Source organism: Felis catus, chromosome C1, assembly GCF_018350175.1.
Source record: "Felis catus isolate Fca126 chromosome C1, F.catus_Fca126_mat1.0, whole genome shotgun sequence".
In the NCBI taxonomy this organism is placed as follows: Eukaryota; Metazoa; Chordata; class Mammalia; order Carnivora; family Felidae; genus Felis; species Felis catus.
In genome coordinates, this window is record NC_058375.1 from 213776815 (window position 1) to 213802485 (window position 25671).

Below are 25671 nucleotides of genomic sequence, written 5' to 3' on the forward strand. Positions count from 1 at the left end.
ACATAAAAAAAATAAAAAAACCCCCAAAATTCTGTAGTTCTCTGTGTGAAAGAGAGTGTGTGTGTGTGTGTGTGTGTGTGTGTGTGTGTGTGTGTGTGTGTGTGATCTTTGTCAGATTTGGTATCAGGGTTATTTAGCCTCATAGAATAAATTGAAAACCTTAAATAACATTGAAATTACCTGTCTCTAAAACTGTTTTGGCCTGGTGCACTTGGTTGGGGGGAGTGTGTGGATCTTTGGCAGTGCTTCCTCGTTTCTTCTCTGATTAAAGATCTATTGAGGTTTTTACCTTTTTAAAAAAATTATGTCCCTGTTCTGCTTTCCATCGCTGTTAGAATAAAGACTCAGGCTCTGTATTTGAGGTCATGTACTCTTCATCCTGCCTAAGTGTTGTCACCATTCTTTTATTTCTTCAGTTACTAGAGCTAGAAACCTCCCAGATTTCCACTCCTTATGCTCATACCAAGTCTTAACAGTTCTGTTCTTTTTTTTTTTTTTAATGTTTATTTTTGAGGGGAGGAGGAGGGGCAGAGAGAGAGGGAAACACAGAATCTGAGCTGCCAGCACAGAGCCTGACGTGGGGCTGGAACTCATGGACCACAAGATCATGACCTGAGCCAAAGTCAGATGCTTAATCTACTGAGTCACCCAGGCACCCCCAATTCTGTTCTTAATTTGCATTTTTGAACCCGTCTTCTTTTTCCATCCCTACTGCTATCTAGACCCTTCCAGTTGTCTTAACAGGTTTTTCAGTCTCCAGTCTCTCCTTCAAATCAGCCTCTGAACTGCCACTGCAGTGACCATGGGAACATGCAGATCTGATCATGTTAGGCACCTGCTCAGAATTCTTTGGTGATTCCTGGGCAGAGCTTAACCCCAGTGCTTCTGACTCGGGTACAAGACTCCTTTTGGCTGTCCCAGTTTGCCAGCTTCTAGTTTCCATCGGTGCTCCAGCAGTCCAGCTGTACCTCATTACCCAGAATTTCTTTGCCCGTGCTTTTCACTGTTTGCCCTCTGGCCCTCTGCTCAGCCTGGTGCTTTCCTCTTTATCCTTGAGCGTTTCTCATACGCCTTCTGTGAAGCCCTCCCTGAGGGGACTTCTTCACCAATAGAATTTACCAGCCCCTGTCCCTGCAGCTACCTTACTTTTGCCCTTTTGTGACTGTAGTTCTATTCTATTGAAACTATTTTTTTTTACATGCCTTCTTCTGTTATATCCTGTTAGCTTTTTAAGGCCAGAAACTGTGTCTTCAACTTTGCATGTGGTGTTAGCACAGTGCTTGGCTTTACAGATTCTCAGATGTTTGTTGAATGAGTACAAGCTTTATTTAGAGGACTGTGAGAAAACTAATTCGATTGAAGCGGAAGGTTATAATAGGAGTAGGGAAGACAATCAGCTAGGATTGGCCAACAGCTTATGAAGCAACTTAAATGTTTAGCTAAGGAGTTTGGACTGTGTCTTTACTTAGCAAGAGGGTCAGAGAAAGGAGGCAAGAGGAGGGAAGGTCATTTATTACTGTTGTGCTACAGAGACTGATTTTTTTGGTCTTTTCCAAATAAATGAAGATTGCTGCCAAGGTAAAATAAATGACCTTACATTAATAATAGCAAATGCTTTTTTAGTGCTTACTATCTGCCAGGAACTGTTTTGAGAGCTTTACCTATGTTACCTCATTCAGAATTCAAGTATTCTACAAGGTAGGTTTTGTTATTGCCTTTTTAAATGTTCATTTACTTTTGAGAGAGAGAGACAGAGTGCGAGCAGGGGTGGGGCAGAGAGAGAGGGAGACCTGGAATCTGAAGCAGGCTCCAGGCTTTGAGCTGTCAGCACAGAGCCCAAAGAGGGGCTTGAACTCATGAACTGTGAGATCCTGACCTGGTTGGACACCAACTGACTGAGCCACCCAGGTGCCTCTGTTATTGCCTCTTTTAGATAGTGAGACTGGGGCACAGAGATGTTAAGTAATATGCCCAAAGCCACAGCTTTTCAGTGGCAGAACTAGGATTCAAACCTGGGCATTTTGGCTGCAGAAGTCTCTTAACCACTTAAGCTCTACTGCCTTCCATTAAACTTATAGCCTATTGAGTAGCATTCACCCTTCTAGAAACTGGCATTTTAACCTTGAACTAAGGACCAGTGAAACTGTTTTCTATATTAGTGGACATAAGCAAATATTATTTGACTTATAGTAGCTAATCCATTTTGTGGTGACTTAAAATGTTTCTTCTGTTGCCTCAAGTGGAGCTAAAAGTGAGCTTATTCTGCATCCGGTTGGCACAGAAGGTACGTTTGGGGAGTGTTAAATATTTGAAATGAAGTTTTTTTTTTTTTTTAAGTTTTTTTTATTAGAGAGAGAGAGAGAGAGAGTATGTGAGCAGGGGAGAGGGGCAGAGGGAGAGAGAGAGAATCTTAAGCAGGCTCCAAGCTCGGTGTGAAGCCCAGCAAAAGGCTCGATCCCGTGACCCTGGGATTATGACCTGAGCTGAAGTTGGACGCTGAACCATCCAGACGCCCCTGAAATGAAGTTTTAAACACCACTAGCCGATTGTCTTAAATTAGAAATGAGAGTTTAGAGAAAACCCTGTTAAGTTGCCTGGCCCATGGTGTTCAGGCCAGGTAAGGATTGTTTCTTCCAGTACATTCTTTAGTGCTTGGTCTAGGGTTTGTTAGTTGTCTCAAAGAAATAGCTCCACTATTCCTGAAGAAAGGCATTTTTCTAATCTCTGAGAATTTTTCTTTGTAATTAATTAGATGTGGTGATTAAAATATGCTTTCTTCTAAGTTTCTTTTAGGGCCCCCACCATCTGAAGTAATACAGAATACAATGCATGCCTACGTGTTTGCCAAGATTACAGTTGCTGTGGGAATCATAACTTTGGATTTCCTCACATCTGGATTAGTGAAATTTGCACAAAGCCTCCGTACGAATATAAGTTTTATATTTTATGTGCATCTAGAGGTAGCAGAATCTTAGTGATGTAGCTTCCCCATAAATGACAAATTGAACATTGGCAATCCGAAGTTTTAAAATGATCCTAAGGTTTTGAACTTTGCCTGGAGCCAGTGTCCCATACTCTGGTCCTCTGCTCAGAAGGTTTGCATCACCGCCGGGAAACCGGAGCTCTGGAATGGAAGTAGAAGACCAGCTTATCTCCCTGGGGCCTGTAGACCTCAGGTTTGTTTTGTCTCCCTGAGAAGCAGGGTCTCCAGTGCTGCTGGTTTTGAGTTCTGTTTTTGAAGCAGCAGGGAAAAGAAATGCTGCAGGTCTTAGTTGCATTTCAGTGTTCTTTGGAACTCTTTTGGGCACTTGTTTTCTTGGATTGTCCTATTTTTCTTACCTGAAGTTCATAACTCTTAAATCCATGGTGATGTCCGTGTGGGTGGTGGAGGTTTTTATCTGGGAAGTGTGGAATTTTGAAAAGCCACAAATCCTAGAGTCACCATCTTTCAAACTCACTCGTGTTGAATCGTGTGAATATGAAGCATAATTTCCCTACAGAAAGGAGGGCTAACATCAGTTTGTCCTCGGAGGCCTCTTTCAGGTCCCCCGGTACAGAGTGCCGAGCTGACAGACCAGGTTCAAAATTGGCGAGTTGGCTTAGGGGTCATCGAAGTTTCCCTGTCTTTCCATCTGTGGTCTGGATTTAGTCTTTGTCTTTTTGCCATTTGGAATTCGGTGTCCTGCATTCCTTCAGATGCCTTGAATAATGCTCGAATTCTTCTTTGTGATTTTGCGGGGACACGACAGTTGCCTGGGATTTTGCACGTCTTCCTCTGGGAGTGTCTGCAGTGCACAGCAAGGACCTTGTGCCGTTGGCAGGAGCCTGGTCTGTAGCGAGGCCTTACCTTGCTTAAGACTAAAAGGGTCTGTAGGTAGAAAATTCCAGATGTTTGTGGCTGCAGCCCTGAGAGTAGGCATTTCCCAGGAAGAAAGTAATGATATAACTGACAGATTTTTTAACAATAAGGAATTAGCACAGAAACCAGGTTGATATTAATCTCTTGTGTAAAATGAAAAAGAAAAGTTTTCATGAAAACTGACATTTTATTTGACATAATATGAACCTAGGGAAAACTACTTTCAGTTCTTTTATATGTTAGTCATTCTGTTCATTTAACTATAGATTTTGAAAGTTACATATTTTTCTAAATTGCCGTGGTAAAATTGGCCGTGTGGGTAAGCTTTGCAACTCTTTTCCCCTTGTCCTTTTACTTTTGAGATTAGTGTTTGCGGGTAGATAATGGCTTTGATTACCATTTAAATCGTGCATAAAGCTGGTGGATGCGTCATATTCTCAGCTTTATTATTAAGTAGCTGTTCTGTATCACAGCATGAAATTTGGATTACACCTGTATGATAACCTTGTTCCATAAAATTTATGCTTTATGTAAGCAAAGGCCTTAAGTGATAACAGTAGTTATTACTGAATTGTTTGCTGAGTAGGATATTTTGCTATCTATGACCTATAATTTAAGGTTCTTAAAAGGGAATTTAAAAGTCTTTCCATGTGCTTCAGTATAATTTAGTATATACATGTATATATGGGCACATGAAGTGCACGTGCTTATGTGTGTAGGAGTAGATGAAATAACATTGACTATTTATTGCTAATTGTTGAAGTTGAGTGATGAGCATGCATTCATTGATTCTACTTTGTATGTGTATTTAAATTTCCAAAATGAAAAGATAAACTCCCCCAAAAAGTAATGAAGAAAAGACTGTATTTGATGGCACGGGCTAGTAATTAATGCAGTACACGTCACTACTTCTGATACCTTCTAGGGTGGCTTTTTCAGTGCTGCTGAAGTACTGCCCTGAATTACTTCAAGGGAGAGAATATTATTTTATTCTGTGTTTGCCCAAATTACTAATCACGGCAGAGATATTCCAGTGTGACTGTTCACATGTTATGAAAACAAACAAACAAACCTGTTTTTTTTTTTTTTTGAGACACTTTCTTTTGCTATTTGATGCAGAGCATGACTTCTGATATGAGTGGGTACCTTCCTCCACTTCTTTAGGTTCTGATTTCTGTTAAAAAAAGGAAGTTTTTATTTGGTCCCTATTCTTTTAGATTCCATAAGTTTCTCTGTCTGTTCCTTCCTCACTGGATGAAAAGATATTTCTTCTTGTTTCTAAAGGTATTTTTGTTTGATCTGAGCCTTTTGCTACTTTGTCTAAAATTTGTCTCCAAAGTTTGCACATTTATCTCCAAAGAGAGAATAGATATCAGGGGGTTGAAAGTGACAGTTGGTCTGAAAGTCTTTAAAGTGTAATCTTATTTGTTCCAATTTGGTAATTCTGTATGGGACTTTAATCATAGTAACAAAATATGGGAGAGAAACATGAGATTGAATTTATAATATAATCCTGTACAAAGTACACACAACAAATGAAGCTGTTTGCTGAAAAAATGAAGCAGTTACCATCTCATAATATTTTGGGGTCTTATTTGGTAGCAAAGCTTATATTTGAGAAGACCCTGGGTTGATCTCTTTTGATTTGGGGTATGTATGCTGCCTCATTGCATATCTTGTATTTGTTGTTGTGTTATTTATGACTAGAACTCTGGTACTTTGATGGCAATAAGATGATTCTGTCTTTATTAGGCAGGGAGATGATACTTAGATCCATTCTAGCAATTTTCTTAATGTATTTCCTGCCTTTACTAATGTATTCCTGTATATTATCAAGATGTGAAAATTATTAAACTCCAGAATTCATATAAATCTTATAATAGGCACCAAAATTCTAATGTTACATGAATTTATAAAAGCACTTCATAAGCAGGGGAAAGATAGTTCAATTATCTTTAAGGGTTTTCTTAAATGCTGGAATGTGGGGAAATGTTGTAGTGCTTTGAAGACAACTGTTATTATTTTTTAAATTAGAGTTGAGAAACATTACATAGGCTTTTCACTCTTTTTCATTAGTGTCAAGGTATATTGCCACTCTGTCTTTTCCGTTCCCCCTTGTGACATTAGGCCATAATAAATTATCATTGTGTTATCAAGAACATTCATTCTACTTTGTAGGGCACTGTGTAAAAATAGCCATAAGACATAGTTCCTGCTCTTAAATAATTTACCGCTGTTGAAGAGTAACAGGGCATCTTTTTAAATTAATTCATTCAGTAAACATTTCCTGGGTGCCTGCTGTGTGCCAGCCCTACTAGGCACTGGGGATCTAGTGGTGAACCAGACAGACAAGTCCCCACAGTTTTGAAGCTTACATTCTAGGATCTTAAATACTTAACACTCTGAATGATGTAATTGTTCAGGACTTTATAAGGGAGTTATTACTTTGTTCTAGTATGGTTAGGAAAGGCTGTAGTGAGGGGTAGGACATGAGCTAGACAGGAAGTAGAATGTTCTTTTCCAGGTGTGTATTCTGTGGAACCTGCTGTACAGGATTTTGTGGTGAAATAAATGTGGAAAACATAGCACCCTATGGGATTACAGAGAAAGGATCCCAAGAGCTAGAGAATTTAGGTGAGGTTCACAGAAGGAAGATAGGGAATTTGAGCTGTACTTTAATGGGTAAAATTTTAAGAGTGAGGTTAGAGTGGAGGATGAGTGAATTGTGTAAGCTTGAGGAGTACAAGAAATATTTGGGGCAGCATTAGTCAAAATGTACCCACCCATCCTCCCCATTCTCCCCTCCCAGAAGCTATCATTTATATTTGGCCCCACCTTCTCAACTCTTCTTTCCTATTAGTATTCTAACACATTCAAGTTTCTCCTTTATTGAAAATGATAGCAACAACAAATGGAAACTCTATTTTTTTTTAATTTCACCTCTCCCTCTTCACAGCCAGATTCCACAGAAGAATCTCCTGAGTTCATTAGTTCTATATCCTCCCTATTAATACCTCAGCTTATTTCTGTTTGGTTTTTATTTCCATACTTACTAAAACCGCTCTCGCCCAGCTCCCATGACATCCATGCTGCCATTGCTGATGAACACTCAATTCTTAATTCACTTCTAGCAGTGTACGGATTTATTGCCCACTACTGATTCTTGACATCACACCCTCCTGAGTTTTCTCTTACACCTCCTTTAGAGGAGGCCATTCCTTCTCTATCTTGAGATTGTCTTCTCCCTGCCTATTGAACTTTGAGGCTCCTCATATCTCATCCTGGGCTCCTTCTCTTTTTTCTCCCTGCTCTTTACCTTGGTGGATCCTGTTTGTGTTCACAACTTCAATTATATTTGTTCTCTGGTGACTCCCAAATTTGCCTTCAGCCCAGAGGTTGTCAGAGCTCCTGACTTAGATATCCAGCTGCCTGTTTGATATCATCTGTTGGCGTTGCAGTCACTTCATACTCAGCTTGTCCAATATTGGGCTGATGATCTGTACTTGTCTACCCCAGTCCAGTAAGCTTGTCCCAGTGAATGTCACCATCACCCATTCACCTGTATAAGCCAGTGAACATGAAGTTATCCTTGATCATCCTCTTTCTGTCACCCTCTATGTCCAGTCCATCACCTTTTGTTGTTTTGGCCTCCTAAATGTTTCTTGATTAAAATTTCTTGATCTCGGTACCATCATTTTTTTTTTTTTTTTACATGGTCTGATCAAATAGCCACCACACTGGGGGCCCCATTCATTCTTGTCCCCTTATCTCCAATCCATTTTCTACCCTGAAGCTAGAGGGATCTTATCAGAATGTATTCTGATCATGTCACCTTCCCGATTGACACACTTCAGTACCTCCCCCCTTTTATAAGATAAAAACCCAAAGTTCTTCATATATCCTGAAAGTTCTAGCATGGTGTGGCCCCTGCTTTCATTCCAGCTTGACCTTACCTCACTTTCCCCTTTTCTCTAAGGTATAGCCACGTTCCTTGAGTGTGTTCTATGTCCTCCCACTCCAGGGTATACATTTCAGTTTGAAATTACATATCAGTTTGTGTAATTGTCAGATTAACATCTTTCTTCTACACTAAACTAAGCTTATGAAAGGAAGAATTGAGTCTCTTTTTCTTTTCCATTGTATTCCTTAGGGCCAAGCATAGTACCTGGTCTGGTGTAGGAGCTCAAAACACTTTTGTTAAGTGACTGACTGAATGAACAAGTGGATGTTTCATTCAACATGAGAAGTCACGAGAGGATGTGTGAGGTGACACAAAAATAGCGAGTAATGTTAACAGATGCTGAAGAATCTTCTGAGATGATGGCATGAGAATTTAAGCAGGGTGATGACATGATCGTACCTATACATTAGGAAGGGTAACCTGGCTGTGGGATTCAGGATAGGAAGCATGAGGGGCTTTTAGGTGTCAGTTTAGGAGAGAGGCAGTGTGGACCAGTAGTAGACCAATGACAGAGGGACTGTCACATGTTTGAGAGTGGAGAGTGAGAGCAATTTGTTCTGATGGATTGTGGCAGATGGCTTTTGGTGACAGACTTTCAGTGAGTTTCACTATTTCAGTCTCTTAAATTCAGCATTTCATTTTTCTTTGAGAAGTGGTGAATTTTTCACAAACTTTATTGAGCAGTTATTCAGCAGGCACTTTGCTAGGCTTTGGGATTGCAGAAATGAATAAAAAATATTTTTTTAAAGATTTTATTTTTAAGTAATCTCTACACCCAGTGTGGGGCTCAAGCCCACAACCCTGAGACCAAGAGTCACATGTTCCACCGACTGAGCCAGGCACTCCAAATATTTCATAATCTAAGTCTCTTAATTATGCTTTCAGGTATAATGGTTTTTAAACTTTGACTAAAACTGTAAACCTAAATTTCACTAAGAGTTAATACTTCATGAGTTAAAGAAGCAGCTGGGAACTAGAGTTCAAGATGATGGAACATCAACCTTGTTCTAGAACAATGAGATGGTCTTTTTTCTTTATTGGTAACTCTTGATTGATGCCAGGAGCCCCAGAATTATCCCTGAGGGTCTGAAACTCTTCAAGTTTAATTCCCTGGAGATTTTTACAATGATCCTAAAATGATAGGTGGTAGGTAAATGGTGTCCGGCCAATGTCTTCCACTTAATTGAAATAATTATTTATATAAGTCCCTTCTACCTGTCCACTTTACTTCTTAAGGATAAAATGAACTGAGATTCCAGAGATTCTAATGACTCTTTTTGATTTTCTGTTCTAATGTTCAGCATGTTGAGTAAAAATTTTGTAATTCATCATTCAGCTGTGTCAATGACCAGGTCCTAGATGGATTTTTTTTTTTTCCTTGATGGATTATGCTTTTGGTGTCATGTCTGAGAACTCTTTCTCCAATCTTTTTTAAAATATTTTTTTGAATTTTTATTTTTTAAAGTAAGCTTTATGCAATGTGGGGCTTGACCTCATGACTCTGAGACTGAGAGTCATGTGCTCTACTGACTGAAACAGCCAGGTGCACCTCTTTACCTAATCTTAGGTCATAAAGTTTTTTTCTTATGTTCTCTTCTAAAAGTTTTATAGGTTTATGTTAGCTCCATTTGAAATTAATTTTTGTTTAAGATGGATCTGTTATGGATCTCTTTGAAAACACCACACCGTCTTGATCTTTTTGCTGGATAGCTTAAAATTGGGTAGTAGGCTTCCTCCAATTTTTTCCATTATTTTAGTTATGCTAGTTCTTTTGCATTTCCATATAAATGTTAAGATAAGCTTGTCTGCATCTACAAGAAACCTTGGGGCCTAATAGGAATTGTGTTGAATTTAAAAATACATTTGGGGGATGCCTGGGTGGCTCAGTCGGTTAAGCGTCGGACTTCGACTCAGGTCATGATCTTACGGTTCGTCAGTTTGAGCCCCGTGTAGGGCTCTGTCCTGACAGCTCAGAGCCTGGAGCCTGCTCGGATTCTGTTTCTATCTGTCTGTCTCTGCCCCTCCCCCATTTGCCCTCTGTCTCTCTCTCTCAAAAATAAACACTAAAAAAATGTAAAAAAGTAAAGATAAGTTTGGGTCATAGTCTTAGTATCGATATCTTACCACTTTAGGTGAAATGTAGGAACTTTACCACCATTTAGGCCCCTTTATCTTTATATATCCTACTTTATATCTATAGTTTATACTTTACTATCTATACTTTATATCTATATCCTACTTTATAACTAGTTGTCTTTATATTTCCTTTACATACACTGAGAACCATATCAGACAATATTATACTTTTGCTTTTAGCCATCTGCTGTAATCACGGAGAAAGGCTAGTGCATTTACCTATAAAATTTTCTGCCAACATTAGTTACTTTGCATTTCTGAAAGTTCTATTTAATTCTTTTAACATTTGTCTTTTAGTAAGCTCTTTGTTTTTCTTTTTTCTTTTCTTTATACACATTAGAGTTTTAAAATGTTATGTGTTTGTCATTTTTATGACCTGAAACTATTTTGTACCACATTTTGCGTTGTTTTTTCTTTTTGACTCTCAAACACGATGGCTCCCTTCCTCCAGCTGTCTTCCTCATACGTTTTGTAAGCACTTCTCAGGCTTTTGAGTATGGGAATATTCTGAAGTGTATGGTCCTGAGAGAATGTTTTGGTTCAGCTAGCACCTTGGGATACTACCAGCCTAGGCTTACTTTAAGTCAGTGTTTGTGCTTGGGCGTAGCTACCCCTACAAGCCCCCGTTATGCATCTCGAGGGGAAACTCACCTGTGTTCCCAGCTGGAGCCCAGGTCAACACACACACATTTGTTGTTTTTCTTCACTGTAGGTGCATTTTTTTCTAGCCTAACTTTTCACTGAATTGATGGCCCTTTAAGAGTCTTGATTATTTGTCAGGAGGCTAACTTCTATATGTCTACATTTCGTAGGGTCAGAGCTTTATCTCCTGGCCCTCCTGCAGCTTTCAACTACAAGCCTCTTGGCACTGACACCAGGATGTGCCCCCAGGGTCTCTGGGAGACCCTCAGCTTCTATGTATTCTGGTTTCTAGCTCTCGCTTGAATTTTAGCTCCTGGGGATTTTTGTTTCTTTCTTGAGAGCTCAACTGTGCTCTCAAGAAGTTGGCAAGATTTTGTTTAGCAGTTGTAGTAATTTGCTATCAGAAGGGCTTTCAGAAAAATGACTCTTCTGTATTACCAGATTGTTGGGTTAGGGACCCATTCCTGGTTCCTTCAGAATTGGTCACCTGAGGCAGAAGATGCTTGCCTTCCTTAAAAGGAAGGGGTACAGGCATATTTAGCCTGCCTGTCATGTCTGCTAAGGAAGTAGTCTCAAGAAGAGGGGGAATGTTCAACTCTGTCAAGTGCAAGGTCAAATAAGATCAAGATTGAACGTTGAGAGTAGGATTTCACAATCAGGAAATCTTTGCCAGAGCAGTCTCCAGGGATTGGAGGGGGGAAGAAGCCTATTGTGTTTTTTAATCTTTGGGAGGATGGTCCATGGTCTAGGCAATTCCCTTTTTGTTTGTCTGTTTGTTTGTTTTCCTCAGAAAGAATGACTTGCTGTTTAACCGTATGTGGCTGTTTATTTTATATTCTCTTATGTAACTTCTCTCTGGGTTCTATCCCTGCTTTAGGTAGATTAGCTTGGTCACGGAAACTTACACCATGGAGTCTATCTAGTGTTGAAGAGTATCCTTAAAGCTTTCATTTATATGTCCTTAAAGGAGGTAGTCAGAACACGGAACTGAGAAGGTGAGAGCTGAGCTGGTACAGTAAAGTCAGAGAAAGAAGATAGGAGGTATTGCCACTTTTAATGTGAAGTTTCTAAAAATTGCAAAAAATTTCAAACATACAAAAACTAGAGTCGTTTATCAACCCCCATTTCCCCCTTTCCCCATTTCCCCAAATCAGTAATTATTGCACATTTGCCTTCTTCATCCCTTTTTTTCTTTTTCTTTTTTTTTTTGCCGAATTTTTTTAAAGAAATCCCTGATATCATTTTTTGTATAATACATATATGTACATATATATGCTATGTAACAATGAACTTTTCTATATACAGTCATAATACCATTATCATACCTAATACAAAACTGACAATTCTTTGGTATTATCTCCTATACTGAGAGTATTAACGAGGCCTTTTATTTTATTTATTTAAAAAAATGTTTATTTATTTTGAGAGAGAAAGAGGGCATGTGGGGGGGGGGGTGTGTGTGGTGCAGAGATAGAGGGAGAGAGAGAATCCCAAGGAGGCTCAGTGCTATCAGCCCTCGAAGGTGAGATCATGACCTGAGTCGAAACCAGGAGCTGGTCGCTTAACTGACCTTGCCACCCAGGTGCCCCTAATGAGGATGCCTTTTAAAATCACTTCTTTGAATATGTTGAGATTGTTTCTTCTTTGTTGTCTTTGCACTTGTCATACTCTCTGCCAAGAAGGCTCTACTCGGAGACCTTCACGTGTGGACTTCTCATCATTTGGATCTTAGCTCCAGTATTATCTCCTCAATAGAAGCTTTTCCTAATCACCAAAGCGAAAGTGGTGTCCTCTTTCCTCATCCTGTTTGTCACCATCTCATCACTCTTTTTTACCTCCATGGTAAGTTGTTTGTTTCCTTGTCTTCTCTGTCCCCTAGATTGTGCCTTGTTTAGTTGTCTGTTTACCTGTTTGTCTTCTTCAGCCCCTAGATTGTAAATACCATGAAAGTAGGGACCTTGCTCTGTGCCCAGAGCTGAGGAGCATATAGTGCTACATGCAGTAATGAAGCACATTTTCAGAAATAAGTTAGCTATTAGAATAATAGGAAGAGATTCCAAAATTTTCTTAATATTTTATAACCATTATCTCTTCCTCAAACTGATTCTCATTCCAAAACTTTTCTTTTCTCAAGAGCTTTAACCAACAGCTGTGTTTGCAAAAAGTGCTGGGTTGTTGTCCCTTTCAGGACATTTAATCTTTTTAAATCCTCAAAATATTTTGTAAAATATAAGTGAGTAAAGTCACTGCTGACCTGTTGAGAGGCAGTGTTTTTACTGACATAACTCTCATTTGAGATCACTTTATTTGAGCTTGCAGCTAATAAATCTGTTTTGGCCCATATGAAACAGGATGGAATGATCTTGTAGCCCACATATCCTTTAACTGATTATTTGAGTTTCTTTTATTTAGGACATCATTTGTAAAGGATGTTCGGGGGTGTTTTTAGTTATATTATCAATTGTTGTGAATGTTCTTTAGCATGATAAAGAAAGTGTAACTTAATAAACAGATATGACATTATAATTAAAGACTAGGACTCTTTTGAAAACATGTAATTTCAGATCTATAGTCAAGATGCAAGAGTGGTACAAAGAATTACTCTGTCCTCTTCACCAGATTCTTCAGCATTACCATTTTACCACATTTACTTGAACATCCCTCCCCACTTGCCTGTTTGTTTGTTTGTTTGTTTGTTTTGAGCTGAGAGTGAGTTGCAGACATTCAAAGGCAATTCTCTTATGACTATTGTGCAGCGATCAAAATAAGGAAATGAACATTGATATAATGCCATTAACCAATCTATAGATCTTATTCAAGTGTCTTCAAGTTTCCTAATTCTATCCTTTATATGAAACAAAAATCCTGATCACAAGTTGCATGGAGTATCATGTGTCTTTAGTCTCCTTTAATCTGGAAGAGTCCTTTCATGAATGATATTTTTGAAACCTATACGCCAGTTATTTTGTAGTAAACCCCTCAATTTGGGTTTTACTGGTATTTCATAAGTGACATGTTTTTCTTAATGTATCTTATCAGGAGGCATATGATGTTGATTTGTCCCGTTGCTGGTGTTGACTTTGATCGGTTGGTTAAGTTGGTCTGCTAGATATCTCCACCGTAAAGATATACTTTTCCTCTTTGTATTTGATAACTATCTGTGAATAGTTTGAGATGATTAAATATCCGATTACTCCTCAAACTTTCACCTACTAGTTTTAGCATCCACTGATGAATCTAATGAATTAGCGTGATGATGATTGCCAATGGTAATTTTTAAATTTCATCTTTTTTTTTTTTCATTTGTTAAAATGTTAGGATTCTGATGTAAGGAAGAAAGCTTTCCCTTTTATTTATTTGTTTCTATCAGTATGAACTCATGGATTCTTATTTTACTTAATGGATTATATGTAAGCCATTATATGTAAAATTTTTGATAGCGAAATTGTCATATATTTGGTCAGTAGGAAGCTTTTCGACTGGCTTCTATGAACTTTTGACATGTACCCATTATTTTTGGGTGTGTTCTTACTTTCTGGAACAAGAAGATATTCTATCTAGGCCAGGGCTTGGCGAAGTTTTACTGTAAGTGGCCAGATAGTAAATATTTTTGGCTTTGAGGGCTATATAGTCTCTGTTGTAACTACTTAACCCCACCCTCAGCAGGAGACCATAGACAATTTGTAAATGAATGAGTTTGGCTATGTTCCAATAAAACTTTATTTACAAAGACAGGTGCCTGGCTGAATTTGGTCTTTAGGCTGTAGTTTGCCAACCCCTCTTCTAGGCTTTTATTGTACCTCCTCCACTCCAGCCTCAGAATTGGCCATTTTTCTAAGGAGGCTGGTTCCTTTTAGCAGTGAATGTTATTTAGAAACTGAAATCTGGGCTTATTGCTACTGGATATTATTGATTTTAGGCCCTTTTAGAGGACAGAGCTAGATAACATAAGGATATATACATGTACATACTTGTATACATTTGTATGTATGTATTTCTGTGTTTATCTCTATCTACTATAAACCATTGGTTATAGTGATACCTCCAATTCCATTTCAATACCACAGGGTTTATTCTAACCTTTCTACTTATATTTACAATATATTTACTTATATTTAGATTACAATATATTCACTTACTTGACAAATCCTAGAATATACAGAAAGTAGTTTTAGGGTTGCCAACCTAAAACTGTGAAAAACTTATTAATTAGGCTTTAATTTTTATTTATACTTCTTATTTGTCTTTAACTTAAGGGTTAAATACTATGCTCAAGAATTCTTTGGGTTAGTTCTTCTCTCATTCCTTTAGTATGTTGTGTTTCTCATTTTAAATATAGTTAGGATCATTTGTTTTTGTTTACGTTGCATTTTGGGCTATTTCTCCTGTTCTTATTTTATGTTGATTTTTTGAGTATGTGGAACACGAACGTGGTTTCAAAGTCAACATACAGAAAGGTATATGCTGTAAAGTGTTACTTCCCATTCATTTCTTTTCCCAGTTTTCACCTGCCTCTTTTTCATCCTGCCCTCCTTCTCCCATAGGTAACCATTCTGTATGCCTCTTCTCACAGATGAGCATATGGGTGTGTGTGTAATTCTTTTTTTTTTTTCTTCGTTACATAAAAGGAAGCATACTACAGATAATCTGTCCTATAATTAATTCACAAGCTCCAGAGTTGATCAAAGTAGAATACTTCTGTGTGGTGCAGTGAGTGGCCTCAGCTGAATCAAGTTTCTGGAGCACAAAGAAGGAACTTTTATCAGGTTATGGTGAACTCGAGCCAAGAACAAGAAACCAGGCTCAATCAGGGAATCTGTGTTGGATTAAAAAGACAATAAATACTTTGGTAGTAGAGATCTTGGTGATACCAGTCTGTCTTTTGATCCTGCTCTGGTGTAAACTGTTGTCCTCCAGTCTAGAGGTTGTCCTCTGTGCCTGTGCACAATTGCCATTCTGGGATCTCCTTTCTCTGTCATCTTGGAAATTACTTATGTACGTGTACTTTATTTACTGTGTTTCCTTCTCATTGTGTTCTCTTTCTTGTTTTACTCTGTCATTTTGGTCAAGCATATATTTTAGTAGTTTCATAAGAAGGAACACGTGAAGTTTTTTTAGATCTGCACTTCTGAAAATGTCTTTATTTTACTACCATACTTGGTTATTAGTTTGCATATAGAATTCCAGGTTAGAAACAGATTTTCTTAAATTGTTTTTCCTACTTTATTGGGTATAATTTACTTAAATATTTCTTATGCTTACCATTCGTTCCTGAAGATCCAGTTTTTGCTCTGCTGTCATTTCCTTTTATCTTGAAGAACTTCCTTTTGTGTTACTTGTAGTGATGTTCTGCTGGTAATGGATTTTCTTGGTTCTCCTTTATCTGAAAAATGTCTTTATCTTGCTTTCATTCCTGAAGTACATTTGTGCTGGATATAGAATTCTGGGTTGATCGTTTTTCCTTTCAACCTTTTAAAGATGTTGTTCCACTGTCCTCTGGATGCCTTGAAAGAAGATAATAGGTAATGATAAGAAATCTAGTGCCACTGAAAATGTTTCCCTCTATGTAGTATATCATGTTCCTCTGGCTGCTTTAGATTTTGACTTTATCTTTGGTTTTCAGCAGTTGATTATCTGGATCTAGTTTTCTTTGAATTTTTCCTCTTTGGGGTTCATTGAGCTTCTTGAGTTTATATATTTGTCTTTCATAAAATCTAGGATGTTTTTGGTCAATATTTATTTTATTTTACTTTATTTTTTGACTCATTTTGTATCTTCTGGGATTCCATTTACGCATGTTTGATTTTTTTGATAAAATAAGCCTTAAGTCCATAAGTCTCTGTTCATCTTTCTGTTCAATCTTTTTTTCTTTCTTTTTCAGGTTAGATAACTTGTACTGATAAAGTTTGAGCCATTGACTCTGCAGTCTTATATCTCTATTTTGCTATTAAGCTCATACACTGAATTTTTAAATTTCAGATATTATAATTTTCCATTTAACATTTCCATTTTCTTAAATTATTATTATTATTATTTTTAAACATTTTTAAACATTTATTCATCTTTGAGAGAGAGAGAGAGACAGAGCGTGAGTGGGGGAGGAGCAGAGAGAGAGGGAGACCCAGAATCTGAAGCAGGCCCCAGACTCTGAGCTGTCAGCACAGAGCCTGATGCGGGACTTGAACTCACTGACTGTGAGATCATGACCTGAGCTGAAGTCAGACGCTTAGCTGACTGAGCCACCCAGGTGCCCCTCATAAGTTATTTTTTAGTGTTTGTTTATTTTTGAGAGAGAGACAAAGTGCAAGTGGGGGAGGGGCAGAGAGAGAGGGAGACACAGAATCTGAAGCAGGTTCCAGGCTCTGAGCTGTCAGCACAGAGCCCGATGCAGGGCTCGAACCCAAGAACTGTGAGATCATGACCTGAGCCGAAGTCGGATGCTTAACCATCTGAGCCACCCAGGCGCCCCTAAAATTTCCATTTTGAAAGGAAATTTTTATTTCTCCGTTGTGATTTCCTGTCTTTTTAGTCATGCTAGTGTCTTTTCCTTTCTGTCAGTGAGCAGTTATCATAGCTGGTTTAAAGTCGCTGTCTGTTCATTTTAACCTCTGAGTCATTTTAAGGGTGGTATCTGTTAATTGCTTTCACTTTAGAATGGTCAATTATTTTGAGTCCTTTGTATGTCAAGTAATTTTGGGTTGAGCCTTGGATATAGTTACTAGTATTTTGTGAAGACTCTGAATTCTGTTAAATTCCACTGAAGAATGTTGATTTTTAAAAATTTCTTATTTTCAACAAGTGGTTTTTTTTTTAATGTTTATTTTTTTTATTTATTTATTTATTTTTTTTTTTTAATTTTTTTTTCAACGTTTATTTATTTTTGGGACAGAGAGAGACACAGCATGAATGGGGGAGGGTCAGAGAGAGGGAGACACAGAATCGGAAACAGGCTCCAGGCTCTGAGCCATCAGCCCAGAGCCTGACGCGGGGCTCGAACTCACGGACCGCGAGATCGTGACCTGGCTGAAATCGGACGCTTAACCGACTGCGCCACCCAGGCGCCCCTTTAATGTTTATTTTTGAGACAGAGAGCGAACAAACACATGCATGAGCGGGGGAGGTGGGGGGGGGGGGACAGAGGACCCAAAGTGGGCTATGTGCTGACAGCAGCAAGCCTGATGTATGGCTTGAACTCACCAACCGTGAGATCATGACCTAAGCTGAAGTTGGACACTCAACCGACTGAGCCACTGAGGTCTTCATGATTTTTAGAAATTTCATTGGCAATTAGCTTCAGACCCCATTAGGCTCAGACTATATGTCTTGTCTCCTGTAAGTTCACGTTTTAGTTTAATTTTTAAAGCCTTTATGATGTTGCATTGGGTCCGTCCTACGCATCTACAGTGTTAAGGGGTCAACCTGAGACTTGTACAATGTTTATAAGAATTAGGGGAATCCCTCTTCAGCTCTTTCCTATTCTAGATTGCTCTGGCAGCTAGCTGAGGGTTGCTCAGGCTCTTTTCCCTTTCTTCTGGCCAGGCAGTCTGTAGGATTTCTCTTAAAGTTTTAGCTGCCTGTATTACCCACTTCTCTGTGTCCATGACCTGCTCTTAGGGCAAAGCTATGGCCCCACCATCCCCCCAAAAAACCCCAAACCAGAAAACCAAAAACCAAACACATGAAACTCACCTTGGTGTCTGTCCATCATGTCTCCAGATTTCTGTTTCTCCTAATAATCTATTTATTTTGTTTACTCTTCAGAATCAGAATCTTCAAGTATTTCTTTTGTTTGTTCATTCTTTCTCCCTTTATTTCTTTCCTTTTTTCTTTCCTTTTTTCTTTTCTTTTCTTTTCTTTTCTTTTCTTTTCTTTTCTTTTCTTTTCTTTTCTTTTCTTTTCTTTTTGTTTCTCCTTCCTTCTTCCTTCTTTCCTTCCTCCCTCCCTCCCTCCCTCCCTCCCTCCCTCCCTCCCTTCCTTTCTCTCCAGAGTTTATAGTTGTTAACTCAGTTTGTTTTTAAGTCATTTTTTAGGCTTAGATGCCAAGCTGGGGCTTTCCCAACTTACCATTTTCATCAGAAAAATGATATTGTAAAAACCTTTAGTAAGAAATGAGACCTGAAAGATGGGTGTGTTAGTCAGAGTTCTCTAGAGAAACAGCACAAATACGATATAGATATAGGAAGATACTTATTATAGGGATTGGCTCATGCAATCATGGAAGCCGAGAAGTCACACAGTCTGCTGTCTGCAAGCTGAAGACCTTGGAAAGGTGGTAATGTAATTCAGTCTAAGTCTGAAGGTCTAAGAACCAGGAGAGCTAAAGATGTAGCTTTCAGTCCAGTCTGAAGGTCTGAGAACTGAGAGTACCGAGAACAAAAGATCAATGTCACAGCTCCAGTGATCAGACTAGAGGGGCCAAATTCTTCTTTCCTTGGCCTTTTTGCTATCTTCAGGCCCTCAACAGATTGGATGATGCCTACCCACATTGGGGAGGGTGAACTGCTTTACTGAATCTACCAGCTCAAATGCTAATTTCATTCAGAAGCCCTCACAGACACACCCTGAAATAATGTCTATTATTATTATTTAATGTTTATTTTTGAGAGAGAAAGAGACTGAATGTGACTGGGGGAGGGGCAAAGAAAGACGGGGACACAGACTCTGAAATAGGCTCCAGGCTCTGAGCTGTTAGCACTGAGCCTGACGCAGGGCTTGACCTCACGAACTGCAAGATCATGACCTGAGCCAAAGTCGGATGCTTAACTGACTGGGCCACCCAGGTGCCACAGCACACCCTGAAATAACGTTTAGCCAAATATCTGGAAACTCTGTGATGCAGCCATGTTGACACATAAAATTAATCATTACAATAGGTTAGATTTCAGAGTTGCAGTGAGGAACCCTGAAGTGTTTTGAAAAAGCACTTCATAAAATACCTCCTATATGAAATACGGATCAAAGGAAAGAAATTAGTGGTTGAGAGACCTGTTAAGAAACTGTTGTGATCTTAGGGCTACCCTGTTGGGACAGTCTGATTTCAGACAGTGCTAATCAAGTTGGAAAGGAGAGAATCTATTTAGGACACATTTTGAAGGCAGGAGCGATGGAATTTGGTAATAGAGTATTAGTAACGGAGTGAAAGAGATTAGATGACTACTGTTTGTTGCCCAAGGATGATGATGATGTCATGAATCTGGATGCAGTAAGTATGCAGGCAGAAAATCTAGTTTGAGGAGAATAATAACTTGAATTAGAAACATGTTGCATTCGAAGTGCTTGCCAATATTAATGAGCAGGAAGTTGGAAAGTTGAAGAGCTTTGGAGAGCAGAGTTGGAGATGTAGATTTAAAATTCTTTAACAGAGAAGTGAGATGAGGCTTAAGAATAGAATCTTGCAAATGGCAGAAACTTAAGGGGTAAGTGAAAGAAGAAGAATCAGCAAGAACATTTGAGAATTGCAGAGAGGAAGGAGCTAGGAGACTGTGGTGTCCAGAAGGGTCAAGGGAGAAGAGTTTGTAGTCCAAGGGCATGGTCAGTCGCATCCTATTCTAGAGGGGCTAGGAAAAATTAACTGAGAGTATGCTATTGTTTTAGTAACGAAGCTTTTCCTTCTAAGGAATACTGAAAGCCTTATTTCATTGTAGAGATGAGGACAAAATCATATTCCCAGGAGGTTTAAAGAGTATGTCATGGGGAAATAGAGTTATGAGATTAGACCACATTTTTAAATTTTGGCAGATGGGAGTGAGAGAAATGGAATGGTAGCTGGTTGCTTGAATTGAATAGGAGGAGAACAGGAGTAGGCCCTTAGCTAGGTTCAATGCTGTTGTGGAGGCAGCTATGGAGAGGATAATGATGTGGTAAAGTTCTTGAGTAGATAAAAATAAGGGTGAAGAACACAAATTGAGGAGATTAGGTTGTAAACATGTAGGGACCTTTCTAATTTTCATACAGGAAAGGAGGAGAGGATAGATGAAATTAGGGAGAATTTTCATCAGAGAGAAGAGTGAGTCATATAGGAGGGAGTTGGGAATTTTAGGCATTGACTGAAAATGGGAGAGTTAAGAGTGGGTTGACATTTCCATTTGCAATTATGGCATAGAAAATAGTTGGAAACCAGTCTTCTGACAACAGTTAGAAAAGTTGGCTTATGTCCATCACCAAAAAAAAAAAAAAAATCTGTTGAAGGTATTTGAGAGGTAATAAGAGAGTGAGGGGCACCTGGATGGCTCAGTTAAGTGTCCGACTTCAGCTCAGGTCATGATCTCATGGTTCACGAGTTTAAGCCCCATGTTGGCTCTGTGCCAACAGTTCAGAGCCTGGAGCCTGCTTCAGATTCTGTGACTCCCTCTCTCTCTGTTCCTTCCCTGTTCACACACACTCTCTCTCTCTCAAAAATAAATAACATAAAAAAAGACATTCTTTAAAAAGAAATAAGAGTGGGGGCGCCTGGGTGGCTCGGTCGGTTAAGCGTCTGACTTCGGCTCAGGTCATGATCTCACGGTCCGTGAGTTCGAGCCCCGCGTCGGGCTCTGTGCTGACAGCTCGGAGTCTGGAGCCTGTTTCAGATTCTGTGTCTCTCTCTCTCTGACCCTCCCCCGTTCATGCTCTGTCTCTCTCTGTCTCAAAAAAAAAAAAAAAATACATAAACGTTAAAAAAAAAAAGAAAAGAAATAAGAGTGAATAAGAAGAAAAAGGTTTAGGGAGATAAAGCTACTATTTGGAGTTATCTCTTATGAATGCTTACTAGTTTCTAGGGGGACCAGCTGAAAGACTAAGAAGCTGAAAAACTGAGCAATACACTTGATATTCTTTTAGGACTAGAGGGATAGGGATTGGAATTTGGGCCCTGCTAATGTGGGGAGTGTGTGGCCCTGGTGAACCACTCTTATTTGGTATTGGGATCCTGGAGGGCTACAATCTATAGGTAAGGAACTGGATGTAGATAGACCTTCACAGAAACCATATCTCTACTTTGAAGATATTGAAACCCTGAGAGCAGGGTTTTTTTATTGTATTTTTCTCAGGTGGTTCACAGAAGCAAATGAAAATCCGTTTGGAAGATGGTAACATTATGCGAGGCCTCAAATTATCACAATAGAAATTTTGCAAATATAATGTTTAGTCCATAATAAAAAGCACAGATGATCAAACAACAGGAACAAAATCAAATAGAAGCAACAGAAGACAGTATTAGATCCATCAGGGCCTCTGTTATTGGAGTTTTCAGGAGCAACTTTGATATAGTTATGCTTACCTTGTTCATAGAAAAGACATGATTTACCATTTTTAGCAGAGAACTGGAAACTTTTGAAAGAAAAAGGAAAATCTAGACTTGAAAGCATAATAATTGAAATTAAGAACTTAATGGGTGAGTTTGAGAGACTCGTTAGAGTCTGATAGAGTCTGATTAGAGTCTGATAGAGCTGATAGAAAATTAGTGAAGTAGAAGAATTATTGAAGAGATTGAAGGAGACCTAGAGATACTGAAAAGTCAGAAGTGTGTAATTGGAGTTCACACAAAGGGTTGAGAGAGAATGGGGCAGAAGGGATATGGGATAAGACTGGCTGAAGACTTTCCATAACTGATGAAAGCTATCAAATAATAGTATTATTGATAAAACCAAGCAGGATTTTAAAAAATCTGTATTTTAGTATATTGTAATAAACTGGTGGAAAACCGAAGATGAAGAGAAAAATTCCAAAAACTGCTGTAGCTTGGGATAAGGAATAGTACACTGTCAAAGAATAAAAAAATTAGACTTATGGCTGACTTATTAACAGAAACATTGAAGGCCGGAAGACGATGGAATGATATCCTCAAATTACTGAGACAATAACTGACAATCTAGAATTCTAAAACCTGTGAAAATTTCCTGCAAGAATAAAGATAAAATTCAAATGTTTCAGACTTGACAGGTACTCTTTTAAATGCTCACAAGGGGTCCCTCGGTGGCTCAGTCAGTTAAGCGTCCAACTTTGGCTCAAGTCATGATCTTGCGGTTCATGGGTTCAAGCCCTGTATTGGGCTCTGTGCTGACAGCTGAAAGCCTGGAGCCTGCTTCAGATTCTGTGTCTCCCTCTCTCCCTCTGTGTCCCCCCACCCCCGCCATTCTCATTCTCTCTCTCTCTCTCTCTCTCTCAAAAATGAATAAACATTAAAAAAATTTTTTTTTAATGCTAAAAAGACACATGTGGCTCATGGCTACTGTACTAGACAGCACAGATATTGAAAATTTCCATAATTTCAGAAATGACAGCCCTGCTTTTTGTATTAAGAAAATCACAGGGATATTTTGAACAACACTCTGTCCCCTCACAAAGGGAAATTTTAGATGAAACTGATACATTTCTAGAAAGATGCAAATGACTAAGATTGAAGAAATTTAAAAATCCAAATTATTTTATATGTTAAGACAGTATTTTTTTTTTCTTATGTATCTTTTTCTGCCTTTGGTATCAGAGGAAATACTATCCCCAAAGAATGAGCTGGGAAATATTTTCTCTGTTATCTAGAAGAGTTTGTAATAAAGGATTACTATTATTTTTACTTTCAGTGTTTGGTATAATTTGCCTGAGCTTTTTTTACTGGAGGATTTAAAATTACTAATCCAGTTTCTTGTTATGTCTATTTAAGTTTTCTGTTTTTTCTTAAGTCAGCTTTAGTAATTTGTGTCTTTCTAGGAATTTGTCCATTTCATCTCACTTACCTAGTGGGCCTAAGTTTATTTATCGTATTCTCTTATAATCCTTTTCTGTAAGATTGGTAGAGAGGTCCCCTCTTTCACTCCTGTTTTGTGGTCAACCTGTGGAGGTGGAATGGACCCCTTCCCAATTAGTGGGATGTTTATTGGTTGCACTTTATATAACAGGAGAATTTGAGAGAAAACTTGTTACTCACCTAGGCAGAGTAGGGTGCATACAGACATGTCTGGCATGGTTTGAGTGAGGCAGGAGTGGGTTAGTTCTTTATAATGGCTATAAAAGAGAAGTTCCTGTGTGCAGACTGGGATTTGTGAAATTCGAATTTCCCCCTGGGGTCAAAGTTTGGGGGGCACATGGACTGTCTTGTCAAGCTGTACAAATGTGTCAAGGGGAAGGGGGAGGTAAGACTTAAAATAAATCAGTAGTCAAACATCAAAAAATGGAGCCAGGTTCTTTATCACAAGTCTTTTGTAAAAATAATTTTACTTCATATTTCTTTTCTTCTTTTCTTCATATTGGATCATCTTGATTGATCATTTTTATTTTCAGGTTTATTGATTCTTTTTATACCAACTCAAATCTATTGAACCCTTCTAGTGAATTTTTCATTTTAGTTCTTTCAATTTGGAATTTCCTTTTTTTAAAAAAACAATTTCTGTCTATAGATATTTTCTATTTGATGAGTTATTGTCCTCATACTTTAATTTATAAGTGGTTTCTTCTAGTTCTTTGAACATATTTATAATCTAAGCTTTGAGGAGTTGCCTAAGTCTGAAATCTAGGCTCCTCTGGAGACATTTTATTCAAACTGCCTGTCCCCCTGGTCCCTGTGTATGGGTCACACTTTTCCATTTTTGCCTGTTAAAATTTTTTGTTGAAACCTGGACATTTTTGATAATATAGTCTGCATTCTGATTCCTTTCCCCCCAGAGCTGTTTGTTCTCTTTGTTGAATGACTTACCTGAACTCATTCTTTGGAGTCTGTGTCTCCCACAGTATGTGGCTGCTGATGTCTCTGCTGGTTTTAACTTTCTTGTTTTTAAGTTTAACTTTCTTGTAGTTGCCCTTGGGTCAGGATATCTTAGTGGTCAGCCTATGATTGATCAGAGGTTGTGTTTAAATTCTTTGAAACAATGAGGCCCCATCCTTTGTCAGTGGTTCTCAAGAGGCTTGTGGGAATGCTTTCAAAGTTCACGCAGTTTACAAGTCAGCCCAGGCTTTTGCTTTCCGCATTTGCAAGGGTCACATTCATCTAGGGATGAGTTGCCTTTTAATTTCTTTCCTGCATGGTTAAAGTCCTGTGCACATAGCAGGAAAACGTAGATTTTTTTTTTTGTCGAGGCCTATTTTGATGGTCTGTTTCTAATTCTCACTGTTAAATTTCTGGTTGATTTCCTGATCTGTTGCTTGCCCTAACTAGTATTGCAAATTCAGGCTAGTTGTGATATTGGCCTCCCTGATTTTTTTTGTGCCTGGAATCATTATTGTTTTTGAAAATGCCCCTGGGCATGGAATTCTTTTTGCTGTGCTCCAGTGAAGTTTAGCTCCCTCTGGCTAAGCGCGGCTGCCTTGCCTGTCTCCACAGCTCGCTCTCCCTGGTGGGACTTCATACCAAGGGATTGGGAGTCGGTGTGGGATGGTGGGAACTCCACGTTAAACCACCACACACTTCTCTTGTTCTTACCGAGATTCAGTAGATTTTCTTGAATAAACACTTCTCAATTTTTTGTATGTCTTTGGTCAATATCCAGGTCTTAAATAGTTGGTTTTGATAGTTTTATCTGGTTTTATTGGTTTTTTTTTTTTTTTTGTTTTTGTTTTTTGTTCTGGGGGTAATATTTGTCACATTCCTTATTCAGCCTTTCTGGGCATCATTTCCCCTGCCTTCTCTCTCTCTCTCCTTCTGTCTCTGTTTCTCTCATTTTACAACATTTAAGTTTTATTCAAACTGAATTTTATTTCAGAACATGTTATAAGGTAGCACTGTATGGGCAATTATTATTATTATTTTAAAGTCAGCTTTATGCCCAGTGCAGAGCCCAGCATGGGGCTTGAACTCACCAACTTGAGATCAAGAGTCAGACACTTAATTGACTGAACCACTCAGGGGCCCCATCTTTTCCTATTCTTTGCTGACTTGTTTTTAGTGTAATTTCCCTTGAGTGACCCTCCTCTGTTTGGTGTTCTTACTGCTAATTCATGAAAATAAACTCATCCACTCATTCAAGGAGTGAATATAAGCACATATTCTGTCCCGGGTAATATGGGAGTCACTAGGGTTATAACAATGAACCCAACCAAACATTCCTTGTCCTTTTGAGCTAGAGAGACAAGTTAGGTATACATCACACCAACTGGGATATTTGCT

The 25671-nt window shown here is 38.6% G+C and overlaps 1 protein-coding gene across 7 annotated transcripts in view; it reads left to right on the top strand.

Moving 5' to 3' along the window:
• DIS3L2 (DIS3 like 3'-5' exoribonuclease 2) overlaps positions 1-25671 on the top strand; it is a 351641-nt gene that overhangs the window by 26162 nt on the left and 299808 nt on the right. Inside the window, exon 2 of one of the 7 annotated variants that reach the window (XM_011285625.4) lies at positions 12281-12440. The exons of the other annotated variants lie outside the window; for them this stretch is intronic. The gene's annotated coding sequence lies outside the window, so the exon portion shown is untranslated. The remainder of the gene's footprint in view (positions 1-12280; positions 12441-25671) is intronic. 7 annotated transcript variants of the gene reach the window in all.